The sequence below is a fragment of the Anabrus simplex genome, chromosome 11 (assembly GCF_040414725.1).
Source record: "Anabrus simplex isolate iqAnaSimp1 chromosome 11, ASM4041472v1, whole genome shotgun sequence".
NCBI lineage: Eukaryota > Metazoa > Arthropoda > Insecta > Orthoptera > Tettigoniidae > Anabrus > Anabrus simplex.
In genome coordinates this window covers 97,491,571-97,509,603 of record NC_090275.1, presented here as the reverse complement: position 1 = coordinate 97,509,603, position 18,033 = coordinate 97,491,571, and positions in this window count along the sequence as shown.

Genomic DNA, 18,033 nt, shown 5'->3' with positions numbered 1-18,033 from the left:
CGTTAAATTTGGCCGTATTTCTGGATTGTTCGTAAATTTGGTGATTTTTACAAGTATATTTTATTCTTTGACACACTTATAACAATGATAGGATCATCACGTTGTGTGCGCACATTGGCACAATTAAGGGACATATGTGTACCAAATTTCATGATTCTAGCTTATACATAAGTAGGCAAAATGTAATGTAAAATGTTAAAAATGCACCCAAATTTCGCCCTATTCAAAATTTTAACTCAATTTACCCCCTTAATATGGGAGATGCGAGGAAATGGTTTAGAAACACACATGTAGAGCGATAAATGAGGCGTCTGATGGCGCAAACCGTTTCTTAATATCATAAACCGTTTAGGAGATATGAATCTCGAAGTGGAAGTCTGCACTTTCCAACGTGCTCATGCTTATCCGTCATCTATATATATAAAAGCAAGTCGGGCTGGAGCGATGTATATATAAATATTTAAAAATGAAAAAAGACGTGAATTAATGAGGCACTTCCAGAAATCTCAGATTTTGAAACTTGGTACGAGGGAAACTGATGACCCCAGGATCCCTAGAAAAATCGGAAATTCTCAAAATTCCCTGAAGGGGGCACGCTGGGGGGGCTCAAATTTTGGGCTCAGTATAAGAACACAGTCGTATAGTATATCCAAAACGATAACCTATAGGTTTCGTGGGCTTAAAAATTTTCGGGAATTTCCTCATTTTTATCCCCCATCCCCCCAAATCAAGATGGCGGCACAACCTGCGAGACGAGGTAGACAATTGAAATTTGGTGAAATTATAGCTTTTGAACCCTAACCGACGGGAAAATTCCAAGATGTTCAAATTTTTCACTTTTTACCCCCAAGGATATCGAAATATGGAGGCAATTTTAATGACTGTGCAGACATTCCTTCTGAGCTATTTTTTGGCTAAACGGTAAGTCGTATCACAAAACGGATGGCACAACGTCCCTTCAATTCGGAGTGATCTACAACTTTGGTCCTGTGACATTTTGTCGTATCTCTCTCCCTTATACGTTAAATTTGGCCGTATTTCTGGATTGTTCGTAAATTTGGTGATTTTTACAAGTATATTTTATTCTTTGACACACTTATAACAATGATAGGATCATCACGTTGTGTGCGCACATTGGCACAATTAAGGGACATATGTGTACCAAATTTCATGATTCTAGCTTATACATAAGTAGGCAAAATGTAATGTAAAATGTTAAAAATGCACCCAAATTTCGCCCTATTCAAAATTTTAACTCAATTTACCCCCTTAATATGGGAGATGCGAGGAAATGGTTTAGAAACACACATGTAGAGCGATAAATGAGGCGTCTGATGGCGCAAACCGTTTCTTAATATCATAAACCGTTTAGGAGATATGAATCTCGAAGTGGAAGTCTGCACTTTCCAACGTGCTCATGCTTATCCGTCATCTATATATATAAAAGCAAGTCGGGCTGGAGCGATGTATATATAAATATTTAAAAATGAAAAAAGACGTGAATTAATGAGGCACTTCCAGAAATCTCAGAAATTTGAAACTTGGTACGAGGGAAACTGATGACCCCAGGATCCCTAGAAAAATCGGAAATTCTCAAAATTCCCTGAAGGGGGCACGCTGGGGGGGCTCAAATTTTGGGCTCAGTATAAGAACACAGTCGTATAGTATATCCAAAACGATAACCTATAGGTTTCGTGGGCTTAAAAATTTTCGGGAATTTCCTCATTTTTATCCCCCATCCCCCCAAATCAAGATGGCGGCACAACCTGCGAGACGAGGTAGACAATTGAAATTTGGTGAAATTATAGCTTTTGAACCCTAACCGACGGGAAAATTCCAAGATGTTCAAATTTTTCACTTTTTACCCCCAAGGATATCGAAATATGGAGGCAATTTTAATGACTGTGCAGACATTCCTTCTGAGCTATTTTTTGGCTAAACGGTAAGTCGTATCACAAAACGGATGGCACAACGTCCCTTCAATTCGGAGTGATCTACAACTTTGGTCCTGTGACATTTTGTCGTATCTCTCTCCCTTATACGTTAAATTTGGCCGTATTTCTGGATTGTTCGTAAATTTGGTGATTTTTACAAGTATATTTTATTCTTTGACACACTTATAACAATGATAGGATCATCATGTTGTGTGCGCACATTGGCACGATGAAGGGACATATGTGTACCAAATTTCATGATTCTAGCTTATACATAAGTAGGCAAAATGTAATGTAAAATGTTAAAAATGCACCCAAATTTCACCCTATTCAAAATTTGAACTCAATTTACCCCCTTAATATGGGAGATACGAGGAAATGGTTTAGAAACAAACATGTAGAGCGATAAATGAGGCGTCTGATGGCGCAAACCGTTTCGTAATATCTTAAACCGTTTAGGAGATATGAATCTCGAAGTGGAAGTCTGCACTTTCCAACGTGCTCATGCTTATCCGTCATCTATATATATAAAAGCAAGTCGGGCTGGAGCGATGTATATATAAATATTTAAAAATGAAAAAAGACGTGAATTAATGAGGCACTTCCAGAAATCTCAGAAATTTGAAACTTGGTACGAGGGAAACTGATGACCCCAGGATCCCTAGAAAAATCGGAAATTCTCAAAATTCCCTGAAGGGGGCACGCTGGGGGGGCTCAAATTTTGGGCTCAGTATAAGAACACAGTCGTATAGTATATCCAAAACGATAACCTATAGGTTTCGTGGGCTTAAAAATTTTCGGGAATTTCCTCATTTTTATCCCCCATCCCCCAAATCAAGATGGCGGCACAACCTGCGAGACGAGGTAGACAATTGAAATTTGGTGAAATTATAGCTTTTGAACCCTAACCGACGGGAAAATTCCAAGATGTTCAAATTTTTCACTTTTTACCCCCAAGGATATCGAAATATGGAGGCAATTTTAATGACTGTGCAGACATTCCTTCTGAGCTATTTTTTGGCTAAACGGTAAGTCGTATCACAAAACGGATGGCACAACGTCCCTTCAACTCGGAGTGATCTACAACTTTGGTCCTGTGACATTTTGTCGTATCTCTCTCCCTTATACGTTAAATTTGGCCGTATTTCTGGATTGTTCGTAAATTTGGTGATTTTTACAAGTATATTTTATTCTTTGACACACTTATAACAATGATAGGATCATCACGTTGTGTGCGCACATTGGCACAATTAAGGGACATATGTGTACCAAATTTCATGATTCTAGCTTATACATAAGTAGGCAAAATGTAATGTAAAATGTTAAAAATGCACCCAAATTTCGCCCTATTCAAAATTTTAACTCAATTACCCCCTTAATATGGGAGATACGAGGAAATGGTTTAGACACAAACATGTAGAGCGATAAATGAGGCGTCTGATGGCGCAAACCGTTTCTTAATATCATAAACCGTTTAGGAGATATGAATCTCGAAGTGGATGTCTGCACTTTTCAACGTGCTCATGCTTATCCGTCATCTATATAAATAAAATCGTAACGACCGTGTGTCTGTACATTGATTATTTTGGCGAAATTTCGGTACAGTTATCCGTTTCAGGTGTAATAATGACCATCTGCATCATTTTTAGCTTTGGTGTCTGTTTGTCTGTTTGTTTGTCTGTTTGTCTGTTTGTCTGTCCTTCTATAACTTGAAAACTACTGGATATATTTCCACCAAACTTCATATTTAGAATCCACCTGTCCTTGGGTAGGTTTTAGCGCAAATATCGTTTCTAAATCCCTGAACTGAGTGGGGATATTTACGAAACCGAAACCGTGATTTTGCACTCCCTCAAAGTATACACAACCGAACTTAATGGAAATCAACCTGCCTTAATGAAAATTAATTTTTAAACCTTTTTTTCTCATGTGCTTCATTTCGATAACAGGATTTAGTAAGGGAGATATCATTAACGGACCGGTTTTCGGTACAAATCCCAGCGGACTTAACGCAAGAGCGGGTGTGTGTAAAGCGTACTTCTTACAACTTGAAAACTAACAAGATATTTGAACCAAATTTTATATATAGCATCCATCTGTCCAAGGGTAGGTTTCCTTGGTGTCTGTTAGTTAGTTTGTTTGTTTGTTTGGTCTGTTTGCCTTTCTCTAACTTGAAAACTACTGGATATATTTCCACCAAACTTCATATTTAGAATCCACCTATCCTTTGGGGAGGTTTTAGGGCAAATATTGTTTCTAAATCCCTGAACTAATTGGGGGTTTATACGAAACCAAACCGTGATTTTGCACTCCCTCAAAATACACACAACCAAACTTAATGGAAATCTACCTGCCTTAATGGAAATTAATTTCTAAACCTTTTCTTCTCATGTGCATCATTTCAATCACTTACAGGAAAGATAGTATGATCAAACTCTACACGAACATTGGCCCACCCAGTACCCATATGTGAGCCAAATGCTATGTCACATAATTATCCGAAAAGTAATGCAATGTAAGATAATCTTACACAAATTTCAACCTATTGAACGTTTCTGATTCAATCTGACCCATGAATAGATTAGATGCGAGAAAATATCATAGGACCAGCCATTTAGATCGCTAAATACTGCGCCTTACGGTACAGTCCTTTGTCGATATGACGTACCGTTTAGCAGCAGTTAATCTGTAAATGAAGGTCTGCAATATTGTAGACATTCATATACTTTCGTATGTCCATCTGTATATATTCATTGATGTCGATTTGTAGCGATCGAGAAAGGATGTGTCTGCTATTGTAATCAGTACTCCCTACACCGACTTTGACTGCTGGCAGTAGGAATGGGGTCCTTCTCCAACTCCTGTGTAACTGGCATTAGTAAGGAGGCCTACCATTTTCATGAATAATTCACTTTTCGATTTGTCTTGCAGAAGGCAAGGGATCATGCAGTTTTGTTCGAAAGTCCCCTACTCTATTGTGTTTGGCTCTAGGCCAGGGTGCCCGCCATTATAAACAAATGTTCCAATCTAAAATTTGACTAGCATTAGGCATAGTGGCCTGCTATTTTCATGGAAACTCACTAATTCCGTGTGACTGGCAGTAAGCTGGCTAGCAGCAGTAAAAAGGGACTGTCATTATAATGATAACTGCACAACTCAATTTTGACTGGTGGTAGGGATGTTGCCTGGTATTATAATAAAAACTCCTCAACTGTAACCTGTCTGAAAGTAGGAAATGGGTCTGCCATTGTAACTAAAACTCCCCAAATCGATTGTGACCGCGCAGTAGGCATTGGGGCCTGCAATTATAATGTAAACTTGCCAACTCGATTGTGAATGGCACTAGGCAAGTGAGCCTGGCGTTATCATCACAACTCCGCAACCCTCACTTTACATTGGAAACAACGTATGTGGACCTCCCCATGCTATTTCTCGGATAAGGCTAAGAGACATGCAATTTTAAAACAATCTCATTTGCTGCACGCACAGTATTTACGTCGATATCCGTATACAATGTAGAATACCGTAGCGAAGCACGGGTACATTTGCTAGTGCCCAATAAAATCTGTTTCATTTTGATTATTGATTGGCTGAAAATATAAGACTGCATGATATGATGTTGAGGATAAAATATGACTTGTCACAGAAATCTTCCGCCCCCTATCTCTCCATATAGCGTTGGTGTTAGGAAAAGCCTCCAGCCATAAAATTAGTCAATATTCAAATAACGTGTTGACCGCAGGTAATAGGGAAAAGAAGGAGAAAAGATGAGGAACTGTTACACTTGAATATTTTGACAGCCCACATTTTGTTTTCTGCACGTAATTGACCGCATTAAGTAGGGTGAATACTCTTTAATCACTCAGTAACCTATGTGTGTAGTTCCTAGAAGTATTGTAGAGAAGTGATGACAGGTCCACGCCTAGTGTCCTCCGGGTTAAGAGTACCGCTACGTTTTCAATGAAGAGAGATCATATTCTCAGTACATAAATTTCATTTGTTAGCAGCTGGAGTGGAGGTTGAAGGTCATGTGTGGGCCACATGCAGACTGCGAGGAAATGGAATTACGTGTCTTTAGCTTGCGGATCCGGTCTTCTGTGCCAATATATAGCGTGTTGGCCAGTAATTCCTGGGATGCGATGTCTTGTTTCACCGAGGTAAAGGTCAGACTTCATTTGGACCACTCCTGTGAACTTACAAGAACGTTAAGGGTCAGTCGGCACTTTCTTCTTCCTTCTCCTCTCCATCCTCTTCTCCTTGAAATGAAATGCTCCCCAGCCAATTGAAGCGGCCGTGAAATTATTTTCTCGCATGCTACCGAATTTTTATTGCTTCTATGATATACCGGTACCTTGTTTCAAATGGAACAATCCATTTAAGTCTTTAAATTGCTTCCTGATTTATAAGATAGTCCACGGACAAATTGGATGATTTGCGGTCTCTTTCGTTAGAGGGTAAAATAGGAGTTCCACTAGGGATAATGATTGGACCCCCGTTATTTACATTGTATGTGACAAGAATGGAAGGTGTTCTGAAACTAACTGAAATACTTAGAAGCAGTGCTGGCATATAAGAGAATGCCGGCGGTTTAAGCGTTTAGTATTGAATTATTAAGTACTTTCAGAATATAATTTGACGACTCTTCCGATCCCAGAGTTGTGGATCCTCTATTGGCTTCATACTGCTTCCTACCATCGGAGGTATAGTGCTGATTGTCCCAGAAACACTCAACTCCTTAGAATTAGGTTTTCGAGGTCATTCACAGCTTTCCATTTCTTTCCCTCCAAAAGGCCGGATATGTTATTTTGCCTGTTTCGATTACAGTTACGAAAAAATTATTATTTCATTAAACTTACTCTTACAACAAGAATCACCACATGAGATTTCTTCACATCTATCAAGAGCAGTCACGGAAAAACGTAAACAGAAATTTTAAGTATGGAATATTTTCATTACTTCAAATACAAAATAGACGACTGTTTCAAAGTTTAGCTTGTAAGAGATAAGAAACGGGACTTTCCCGCGTCTGATTTATATGAACCGGGCGAGTTGGCAGTGCGGTTATGAGCGCGCAGCTGTGAGCTCGCATCCGGGAGATAGTGGGTTCGAACCTCACTATCGGCAGCCCTGAGGATGGTTTTTCCGTGGTTTCCCATTTTCACACCAGCTGTACCTTAATTAAAGTCACGGCTGCTTACTTCCGATTCCTAGGCCTTTCCTGTCCCATCGTCGCCATAAAACCTATGTGTGTCGGTGCAACGTAAAGCAACTAGCTAGTAGTAGCGATTTTTATGAAAATAATAGTGCGTACAATGAGGTAAAAGTAACATTCATGAAGTATGTTGTTTCGCAACTCTTTCTATCTCGAGTGATTGAAGGAAAACATTGAACTCCTTCCAGTAATATACGTACAACTTCATTGTTCAGTCTCCAAGTCCCTGTGAATTTATTAAATGCCGCCAAAAGCCTCTAATTGTAACCACCAAAGTCAGGTTATGGGTACAGCTTCAATAATCGAGTTCATTCCTAATTTAGCATTTCTCTCTTCAATCCGAGAACACTTCTACAATTGTTCCTCACCGAGCTTGATAGCTGCAGTCGCTTAAGTGCGGCCAGTATTCAGTAATCGGGAGATAGTGAGTTCGAGCCCCACTGTCGGCAGCCCTGAAGGTGGTTTTCCGTGCTTTCCCATTTTCACACCAGGCAAATGCCGGGGCTGTACCTTAATTAAGGCCACGGCCGTTTCCTTCCAATCCCCAGGCCTTTCCTATCCCATCGTCGCCATAAGACATATCTGTGTCGGTGCGACGTAAAGCAGAAAGGAAACAGCTATTGTTCCTCCTGTTTGTACCAGCAATCATTCTCGCTACTTTCAGTGTCTGTTACTTCTTAGTTATGAATAAGATACCCTGAGTCCACCCAGCTTTCACTCCCGTAAAGCAAAGTTGCTCTAAAAAGAACAGACCTGTACAGATAGTTTCGTTCGGTAGCTGACTTCCTTCTTATAGAATACTACTCATCGCAACTGTATGAGTTCACGTCATTATCTTTACTGCACTTTAATTCAATCTCACTTACTATACTACCATCCTGGGAGAATACATATCCTAAATACTTGAAAAGATCTACCTGTTCCAGCTTTGTATCCAAAATCTGAAAATCAATTCTCTCTTTTTTTTTTTTTGCCTACCAACATATACCAGGAGGTACACCTCAACGCCGCGCATTCAAAACTAGCGCCTAAATGAACTCCCCTATTGATAAAACAGTGAAACTGAAACCACACCAACTTGGAACTTTAATCAGAAGATGTCACCACTAAAATATTATGTAATTTTGTTATTGTGAAGTTTCCTAAACTGACTGAATTTCTCCTAGTTTTGTTAGCTATACATCAAGAAGTTTGGACATTTCTCCACAGATGACATTACCAAAAAACTATGATCATGCACCCTGGTACAATGTGTAAGAAATTATAATTTAAAGAAGTTTTGTATTTCTAGGTTTCGGTAACTGATTGATGTTCACTTATTTGTGGGTTGGCAATATTTCCTTTTCTTTCCGCCAGTTTTAAATCTACCAATCAATAATTTCTGTAATTAATTTTCAACCTATCACAGGCTTCTCCTTCGATTCTGAGTGTAACTTTGAAATTGACCAATAAAATTAGGAGTGTGTCCTGATTAATCGTGAATGATCTCGAACCTCCCCTGAGAGTTTATAAACTGCGGCTTTTCACGTTTCTTGGCCAATTGATAGTCATCTTACTGAGTGTGTGTTTCAAAGCAGGAGGCGGGCGGCCTCTTTCATCGGTCAGCAGAACATCTACAAGGTAATGGCCACATAACTTCTTTCTTTCCTGCTACCTCCGCAGTTTAACCCGAGGGAAAGGTCCGAATCTTTAACTATGTAACCTAACTTTCTAAAATGTAACTTTCCTTTTTGCTAATGTAAAATCTTCGAAAGTCTTTAACTATAAATCGGGGATAGAGAGTGATGTACCCTCTCGAGCTCCCCTTCAACTTGGTTTGGTGTGACTACGTTTTTCTTTAACTGTTTTTCCTTCTGTAATGTGAATGTAATTGCTACATGAGTCACCTCAGTAGTTTGGGAATAGCCCCTGTTTCATCGGCCTGGAGTCCCTTAAGTTTTTTTTTTTTGTGTGTGTTCATATCTAGGAGTGCAAGTATACGCCTGCATTCATTTTGTGTTCGGGCCATTAATTTAACCTGTTAGTCTTATTCCACGAAGGGCCAGTAGGTTGGGTATTTAATACCCCTGTAAAAATTAGTTCCATTTGTAAAGGGTGGATTGAGAGGCTCGAGATTGATGTAATGTTGCCTTGAGTAGGTAGTATGGAACCGAGAGCCTGTTAGCTCTTTTTCAAGTTTTGTAATTGTAAAGAGTGCTAGATATTGTAATTTTAGGAGCAAGTGATCCATGAATTAGGGGATTTCTACCCTTGAATTAATTTGTGCTCTTTTGTAAATTTGAGCTAGGAGCTCAGAAATAGTAAAGCGAGGGGCGTGAAGCCCAGGATTTGTGAAATCACTAAATTTCGGATTTTCGTTGTCTTGTTTAAAGTTTGTCATTGTACCTGATCTTTCATTGTTATGAAAAATTGTTAAGTTTGAAGTTCTAAAAGAAATATAAACTTTGTTAAAGTTTTAAATCAATTCATGATATTGTAGATAGACCCATTCACTCGGGCACCTCCTCTAACCTCTTTCTGCTTCACGGGTACCCCCGTAACAATACTCATTGCACTTATTTTCATGTTCCAAGATATTAGGCTGCAGTTTTTCAACACAATCTGCCATTACGACGAAATCGTCAACATAGGCGAAACCGCTTATTACATTTCCACCGAGCTGAATCCTTCACTGCCACTTTATACCTTTCAATAGATGATTCATGTAAACTATGAACATCAAAGGTGAATGATTACAGCCTTCTCTAACACTTGTAAGTGCCTTATTAGAACATTATTATTATTATTATTATTATTATTATTATTATTATTATTATTATTATTATTATTATTATTATTATTATTATTATTATTATTATTATTATTATTATTATTACGTTACTGGGTCAGTCTTGTGGTAGTGGCCAGTGTAAGTAGGTGCCATACCAGGAGGCCCGGATTCGATTCCCGGCTCTGCCTCTAAATTTGAAAAGTGTTACGACGGCTCAGCCTCGAGAGGTGAACTGAGTAGATGGGAGGGGGTTTCAAGTCCCAAATCAGCCATCCTGGAAGTGGCATTCCGTGGCTTCCCACTTCCTTCCCTCTTCTTGGTCCATCCCTTCCGAACTTCCCAATCCCACAATGTCCCTTTTCAGCATAGCAGGTTAGGTTGCCTGAACGAGGTACTGGTCCTTTTCCCGACCAAAAGTCTCACGTTCAAGGACACTGTCCTCGAGGTGATAGAGATGGGATCCCTAGCTGAGTACTGGAGGGTAAATGGATGGTTTTCAGAGACGCCGAGGTGCCAGAATTTTGTACCACAGGAGTTCTTATACGTACCAGTAAATCTACCGACATGAGGCTGACGTATTTGAGCAGCTTCAAAGATTGAACCTGTCAAGTTGGGCTCAGAAGACCAGCACACTAACTCAGCCCGGGGTTGAAAGACGAAGAAATTATCCGTTTATGGAAGGAGGTAAATTAAAGAAGATCTTAAATTATTTCCAAACGTTATGCCACTGGCAAATGTAAAAGGTAGATATTAAAAATTTCCACCAAATTGACTTGATTCTAATTAAATTTCACGTTCACTCCTTATAGGGGCTCCAATTGGCCATCTGCTTACGGCCCTGCTAACCTTAATTCCATTACAGGGAACTCATCTAGCAAATTCTGCATGGAGAACTCAATTGGAGTTGTGGGATGATAACCGGCAGTTACATGCCAAAGTAAATCATGGCCATCTATTACTCGACCGCCTTTTAACTAGATGGGATATGGCGTGGTGCCGCAACATGAAGGCGCCATTTTAACTCCAATATATGTAAATGCTGTTTGTAAGGACGGAATCTATGATTAAGTCTCAAATGTTCATTGAACCTATGATGCAGTATAATATTGAAGCCCGCCGACATTGCGCATGCGTGCTTTGGGGAGTAAGCAGGACTAGAATGCATTATAAGGAGGGACTCCTTCATCACCTCCCCGTAGAGAACGCTCATTATATTCAGGAAAACTTTTACCAAGAGCATATTGCTTAGCCTGAAGCAACGCTTTCCGTATTACCAATGCACCGTCCAATTTACTGCGCACGAGGCTAAATGCGGCTTAGAGGATAACTTCTTTAATACCTGATATTAATTAAAATAGAGAATTGTGGAACGAGAGACAAGTTCTAATGAACATGTCGGCAACGTTCGAGGTGCATATTTTCTCACGGACCACCAGGCGTGGTGAAGCTTGTACAGCAGAAGTCACACATGGATTCCTAGTATCGACACTGTGTGTTTCTAAGGACTGCCCATATCCCGGAGGTCCTCAATATTTTAGGATGGTGAACACCTCTCATACGCTAGCACCGTGAAACTGAACCTCTTCTGTCTATACTACTAAGAAAAATGAGACCGACTGTTTGTTTGTTTGTTTGTTTGTTTGTTTGTTTGTTTGTTTGTTTGTTTGTTTGTTTGTTTGTTTGTTTGTTTGTTTGTTTGTTTGTTTGTTTGTTTGTTTGTTTGTTTGTTTGTTTGTTTGTTTGTTTGTTTGTTTGTTTGTTTGTTTGTTTGTTTGTTTGTTCGTTCGTTCGTTCGTTCGTTCGTTCGTTCGTTCGTTCGTTCGTTCGTTCGTTCGTTCGTTCGTTCGTTCGTTCGTTCGTTCGTTCGTTCGTTCGTTCGTTCGTTCGTTCGTTCGTTCGTTCGTTCGTTCGTTCGTTCGTTCGTTCGTTCGTTCGTTCGTTCGTTCGTTCGTTCGTTCGTTCGTTCGTTCGTTCGTTCGTTCGTTCGTTCGTTCGTTCGTTCGTTCGTTCGTTCGTTCGTTCGTTCGTTCGTTCGTTCGTTCGTTCGTTCGTTCGTTCGTTCGTTCGTTCGTTCGTTCGTTCGTTCGTTCGTTCGTTCGTTCGTTCGTTCGTTCGTTCGTTCGTTCGTTCGTTCGTTCGTTCGTTCGTTCGTTCGTTCGTTCGTTCGTTCGTTCGTTCGTTCGTTCGTTCGTTCGTTCGTTCGTTCGTTCGTTCGTTCGTTCGTTCGTTCGTTCGTTCGTTCGTTCGTTCGTTCGTTCGTTCGTTCGTTCGTTCGTTCGTTCGTTCGTTCGTTCGTTCGTTCGTTCGTTCGTTCGTTCGTTCGTTCGTTCGTTCGTTCGTTCGTTCGTTCGTTCGTTCGTTCGTTCGTTCGTTCGTTCGTTCGTTCGTTCGTTCGTTCGTTCGTTCGTTCGTTCGTTCGTTCGTTCGTTCGTTCGTTCGTTCGTTCGTTCGTTCGTTCGTTCGTTCGTTCGTTCGTTCGTTCGTTCGTTCGTTCGTTCGTTCGTTCGTTCGTTCGTTCGTTCGTTCGTTCGTTCGTTCGTTCGTTCGTTCGTTCGTTCGTTCGTTCGTTCGTTCGTTTGATGTTTCTTTACCTGCCTGGTTGTGTGTTTGTTTTAATGTGAAAAATATTTCTTGGCAGTCCCCATAATATAAAAAACGTAAAATTAAGACATTTCCTCAATTGTATTGGAAGTTGAAAGTCTAAAGGGCCAAAAGAGGTTTTAAATTGTCAGTCTTGGATAGCTCTATCGCCGGCCCCATGCCTGCCTCTTACCCAGAGGCCCCGGGATCAATTGCCGGACAGATCAGGGATTTTTACCTGCATCTAAGGGCTGGTTCGATTTCCACTCAGCCTACATGATTACAGTTGAGGAGCTATCTGACGGTGAGTTGGCAGCCCTGGTCTAGAAAGCCAAGAATAACGGCCGAGAGGATCCGTTGTGCTGACCACACGACACCTCATGATCTTCAGGTCTTCGGGCTGAGCAGCGGTCGCTTGGTAGGCCAGCGACCTTAGGGGCTGTTGCGCCATGGAGTTCGGTTTTTGGATAGCTCCATCAAACTAAAAATAATCAAATTTAGAAAATCACTTCCGGCCTAAATGCAGTTCCAGAAAAACTGCCCAAAATCGCTTATTTCTTTACTAGTTTTCTTTCTGATTGAAATCCCAGCCAAATTTACATAATCCTTTCTGTACTTTGTTCTTTGGTTCAGTATCCACAGGCTTTTCCTGATTTTTTTTTTAAATGTCCATACCGACTGTAGTTATACGGGCTTTAATGAAACTCTGCACTGAATCACATTAGCGCTCGTAGTGGTAGAAAAATGCAAACTGCTAATCTAATTGACCGGATACCGATGATTAAAGTAAAGGATTGTAATTTTTAGGAAAAAATAAAGAATATATTAACATGTCTTATTTACGTCAAAATAGTAGCTCATATCCCTAGGATGTCTTTAACATTGAGTTGCTTGCCTGAAGGATTGTGGATTTTTCTGTCTTTTTGCTTTTTGTTTGTTTGTTTGTTTGTTTCGGATAGGCTCGAATACTACTGGGCCAATTGAGCTGAAATTTAGTAAGGATATAGCTAGAAATCTCAAGTCACGCAATAGATACTGATTATGGATGAAAATCTATCATGGAGAATTCAGGTGGAAACTATCTGAAATAAAATTACCCCTGTGATTGAGATATAAATTCTCTCGTCGGTTGTTGACGGGTATTTACTATGCTCTCATTGAAAGCCACATCTCTTATATGGCCCATGTCTCGGTCGCTGAAATAAAGAATTATTTGGAAACGTAGAGGTTCTTAGGAATAGAGCACTAAAAATAATTTCCAAGCTACCCATTGTAACACCGACAAAAGATTTGTATAAGCAGTGTAATTTATTATCACTTCCAAATCTCCGCCCAAACACTTCTCTAATTATGATCTATACGGTTCAAACTAAATTCGTCCGCTCAAACACATCAATAATTACACAGGCTACCCGGCGAGTTCGCCGTGCGGTTAGGGGCGCGCAGCTATGAGCTTGCATGCGAAAGATAGTGGGTTCGAACCCCACTGTCGCAGCACTGAATATGGTTTTCCGTAGCTTCTGATTTTCACACCAGGCAAATGCTGGGGCTGTACCTTAATTAATGCCACAGCCACTTCCTTCCCACTTCTAGGCCTTTCCTATCCCATCGTCGCCATAAGAACTATCTGTGTCGGTGCGTCGTAGAGCAAATTTTAAAAAAATCACAGATTAATGATTTGTAACATTCACTACGGTCAGGTTCATTCTATTAGTTTTGGTCGAAATTCAATATGGCATTTTTCTATAACTATGTATAACACGTGACGGAAATCAGAGTGCAAATGTCTGCTTGGATGAAGAAAGACTAATGGCCATTGCTCACGGTAAAATGTTCCGTAAAATTTGTTGTACAATTAATTTTATAAAAATTTGGTGAAAACAAGTTGTGTTGCTCACGGTAAAATTATTTTATAAAATCCGTGGAAGCATCAGGATGGCCATCTATTAACTCACTTCTGAACTAAGATTTGTCTGTGCTGCCATCTATCGATAAACTTTTAAACCAAGAATCAGCTGTTGAACTTACAGTGTATTTGAGAGTATGGCCCCAACAAACAAAGCAAAACTTTCTGCTTTAGCTGCAATTATATATTGTATAGTGGTAAAAATGGAAGAAAATAAATGCCAGGAAATGCTGGACTCAGGATTGGGTCAAAAGAAGAGAAGAAGGTGGAGGATTGCTGTCCTTGGTCGAAAATTAGTTGAGGTTCATATTGGAATTCGGCGATTGTGTTTTCTGCCTCTCTTCCTGCATTTCTGTTGTGATAAAATGGCGTTTTAACTTCGTACAAACAGGGATATTTCTGGTATTCGTCCAGTAAAACACTAACAGCTTCCTCAGTCCACCCGGATCCTGCCATTTTAGAAAGAAGTGTTTGTTTACAATCGAGCTTCACAATCTTCTCACGACGTAGCGCCAGCATCATCGTGATGTCAGCTTCGCTGATTGGCTCGTTTCGTAAAATTAATTTCACGGAATAGAACATGTCCTATTTTATGAAAAGTTTTATCAAAGGTTTTATAAAAATTGAATTTGACCGTGAGCAACAGAAATTTTATAAAATTGAATTATTGTACAATAAATTCGACAGAAAATTTTACCGCGAGCAACAGGCATTACACAAGTGAAACAGTTCAAATACTTGGGAAGTCTCATCTCGTCAGATGTAAAAATGATGTCCGCTCTCGTACTGCACAGGCCAAAGAAGCCTTGAATAAGAAGATAAATCTACTAACATCAAAGGCTACTTCATTTTCATTGAGGAAACATTTTACTATAAGTATTACAACCTACGCCTCAGGAACGTGGACTCTGTTGAAGACGGACCAGGCAAGAATAAGAGCTTTTGGAATGTGGTTTTGGCGTCGAATCCTAGGAATAACATGGAGAAGTAAAGTAACAAATGATGAAGTTTTCAATAGAGTGGAAGAGAAACGCTCAATTTTGCCAACTATTGAAAATTGACGGAACACGTGAGTTGGTCATCCATTGCGTCATTCATCCTGCTGCATCTCATAGATCGAAGAAAAAGTGGAAGGGAGACCAAGAACAGAATTTCTAGATGACATAAATCAAGGTGCCCCTACCAGCTAATTAAACACCTGGCTCAAGAACAGAAGTCATTGGGAGAAGATCATGCTGCCCACCAACCTTCGGGTTGAGGAGACAAAGTTGCTTTACGTCGCACCGACACAGATAGGTCTTATGGTGATAATGGGACAGGAAAGGGCTAGGAGTGGGAAGGAAGCGGCCGTGGCCTTAATTAAGGTACAGCCCCAGCATTTGCCTGGTGTGAAAATGGGAAAACATGGAAAACCATTTTCAGGGCTGCTGACAGTGGGGTTAGAACCTACTATATCCCGAATACTGGATACTGGCCGCACTTAAGCGACTGCAGCTATCGAGCTCGGTGTGAGGAGACAAAGAAGAAGTATAAAAGAAAATATAAAAACTTAACCAACTTTATCTACTTTTAAGGATATTGTACCTAACTACTTAAAGGTAGTATGGTAAATATGTTTATGAATCATTGTGCTATATTATCTTTTACATCATGCTACATTATATATTTACTATATTTTATTTTGTAATTACATTGTGAGTATTGTCGCCATTGTAATTTATCGGTATTGCACCAGGTGGCTATACTGAAATAAAAAATATGTATATGCAGTCGAAATAGGTTATAACGTCTCCGAAGGGACCAACATTCAACGGTCCTTATAGCCGACAGTCGCACAAACCGGTTTTATTTTTGTTGCTAAAGATCTCTAAGTACACTTACATGGTTAAATAACATAATATCATATATATTATTTCAGTAGTACAGATCCATTTTGCCGCGCTCACAAGTAACCGATCTTGACACTTGATCATTCAAAAGAAGGAGAGTAGACATTAGCACTGACGAATTACATTCTCACTTCATGTATCGATAATTTATTTTTACAATGAGTTCAAAAGTTGTACGAAGTGTGCGATTTGTAAATACTGTTGCTGTAGGAAAATGCGCGTCATCATTACTCTCCACTTCACATTTTGACCGCTGGGGCTCCTGTTTTATGTCATTATAACATGCTTTAATTTTCAGTTAAGGAAAGAATGATAGTAGAACCAAAAATTACTTCCGAAACATTCGTCAGCATAATAATGCACTTGCATTCGCTTCCGTTCATGTGGACACCATAAATGTTAATAAATCAAAGATGACGTTAAGTGGTAAGTAAGACTGTCTAATATTGTACATATTTGTGTATTCGTTAGTTCACTAGGGGGCTACTCCAAAATATACTTTATGAACGTGCGAGAGTTATCTCACGGGTCCCCTAGTTAAGTTGAAACTATTAAAAAAACTGAAATAAGTACTGTATTTACAGTACGGTATTTGTGAAGTGGGACTGAAAGACATTTCATTGGCTTTCACTTGAAAAACAGGTTCATTCATCGGCACATTATTTGTTCTTTCTTGCTTAAGCGAACTAAGTAAAGATTCTTCACTATCTCCGTGTCAGATGTTCTAGTCCGTTCGATCTTTTTTAATATTAGAAGAGATATTTTTCCTCTGTTATTACAAATTGTAGAAATTGTTCAGTGTAATACCCCCAATTCCCTCGCGATGTTATTGTCTGTTTCCCCAATTTTAAAGGCACCTGTTTTTCGCGAAGTTTTTACGAAATTTTATTCAAATTTGGCACAAAATGCGAAACTTTTTACTTTTAAGCAAAATCACGAAATAACTGCCGAAATTATGTGGAATCACTTTTCGATTCAAGAAGCATAAGTAAATGTGATTTTAAAAATCATGAAGTCTCTCACCCGTCCTATTAGAACTTTCAACGTCAGAATATCTGTGTTTAGAGACGTAGTTTGTACTTCATGAAGAGCTGCTTCATGTAACTGCAATTCTTCTTTCCTTGAAATGAGCATACGGGCATTTTTGTGGAAGCTGCAGTGAAGGTTTTATGTATCCCAGTCAGTAACGATGATATAGTGAGAGGCCACTTTCAACGTAATCTAATATAATATCCGACAAGAGAATAGCTCTGACTCCCAGTAATATGGAACTGACGGTATATCCGTATTTTTAAGACTGATGTGTAAATAAAGTACGTAGGCTAGATCCTACTTGTTCAAGTGGAAGGCTTTTTTCCAAACATTCTTGCTTTAATATATGTTGTTAGAAAGAGCATAACTCTCGTGTTTCTAGTACATTAGTAAAAACAAAATATTATGTTTTGCTGCAAATAAGCTGTCAACTACCGCTTGGTTTAGCTTCATTGCTGAAAAGTGGAAATAAAATTTGGCGAAATTATTGACGAAATAAAATAAATAAAGTGAAAAGTATACCGAAATGACGTTGTTTAATTATGAAATTAAGCAAATATTTTCACCACAAACAGGTGCCTCTACCCATTTTCCAATTGACAAAATATTTGTGACTTTTCTCCTTTCTTCCTTGTCTTTTGCGACATCTTCACACCGTTGCTTGCCTTGACTATTTAACAGACAGACTGATTTGAAGTCTACAATAATAA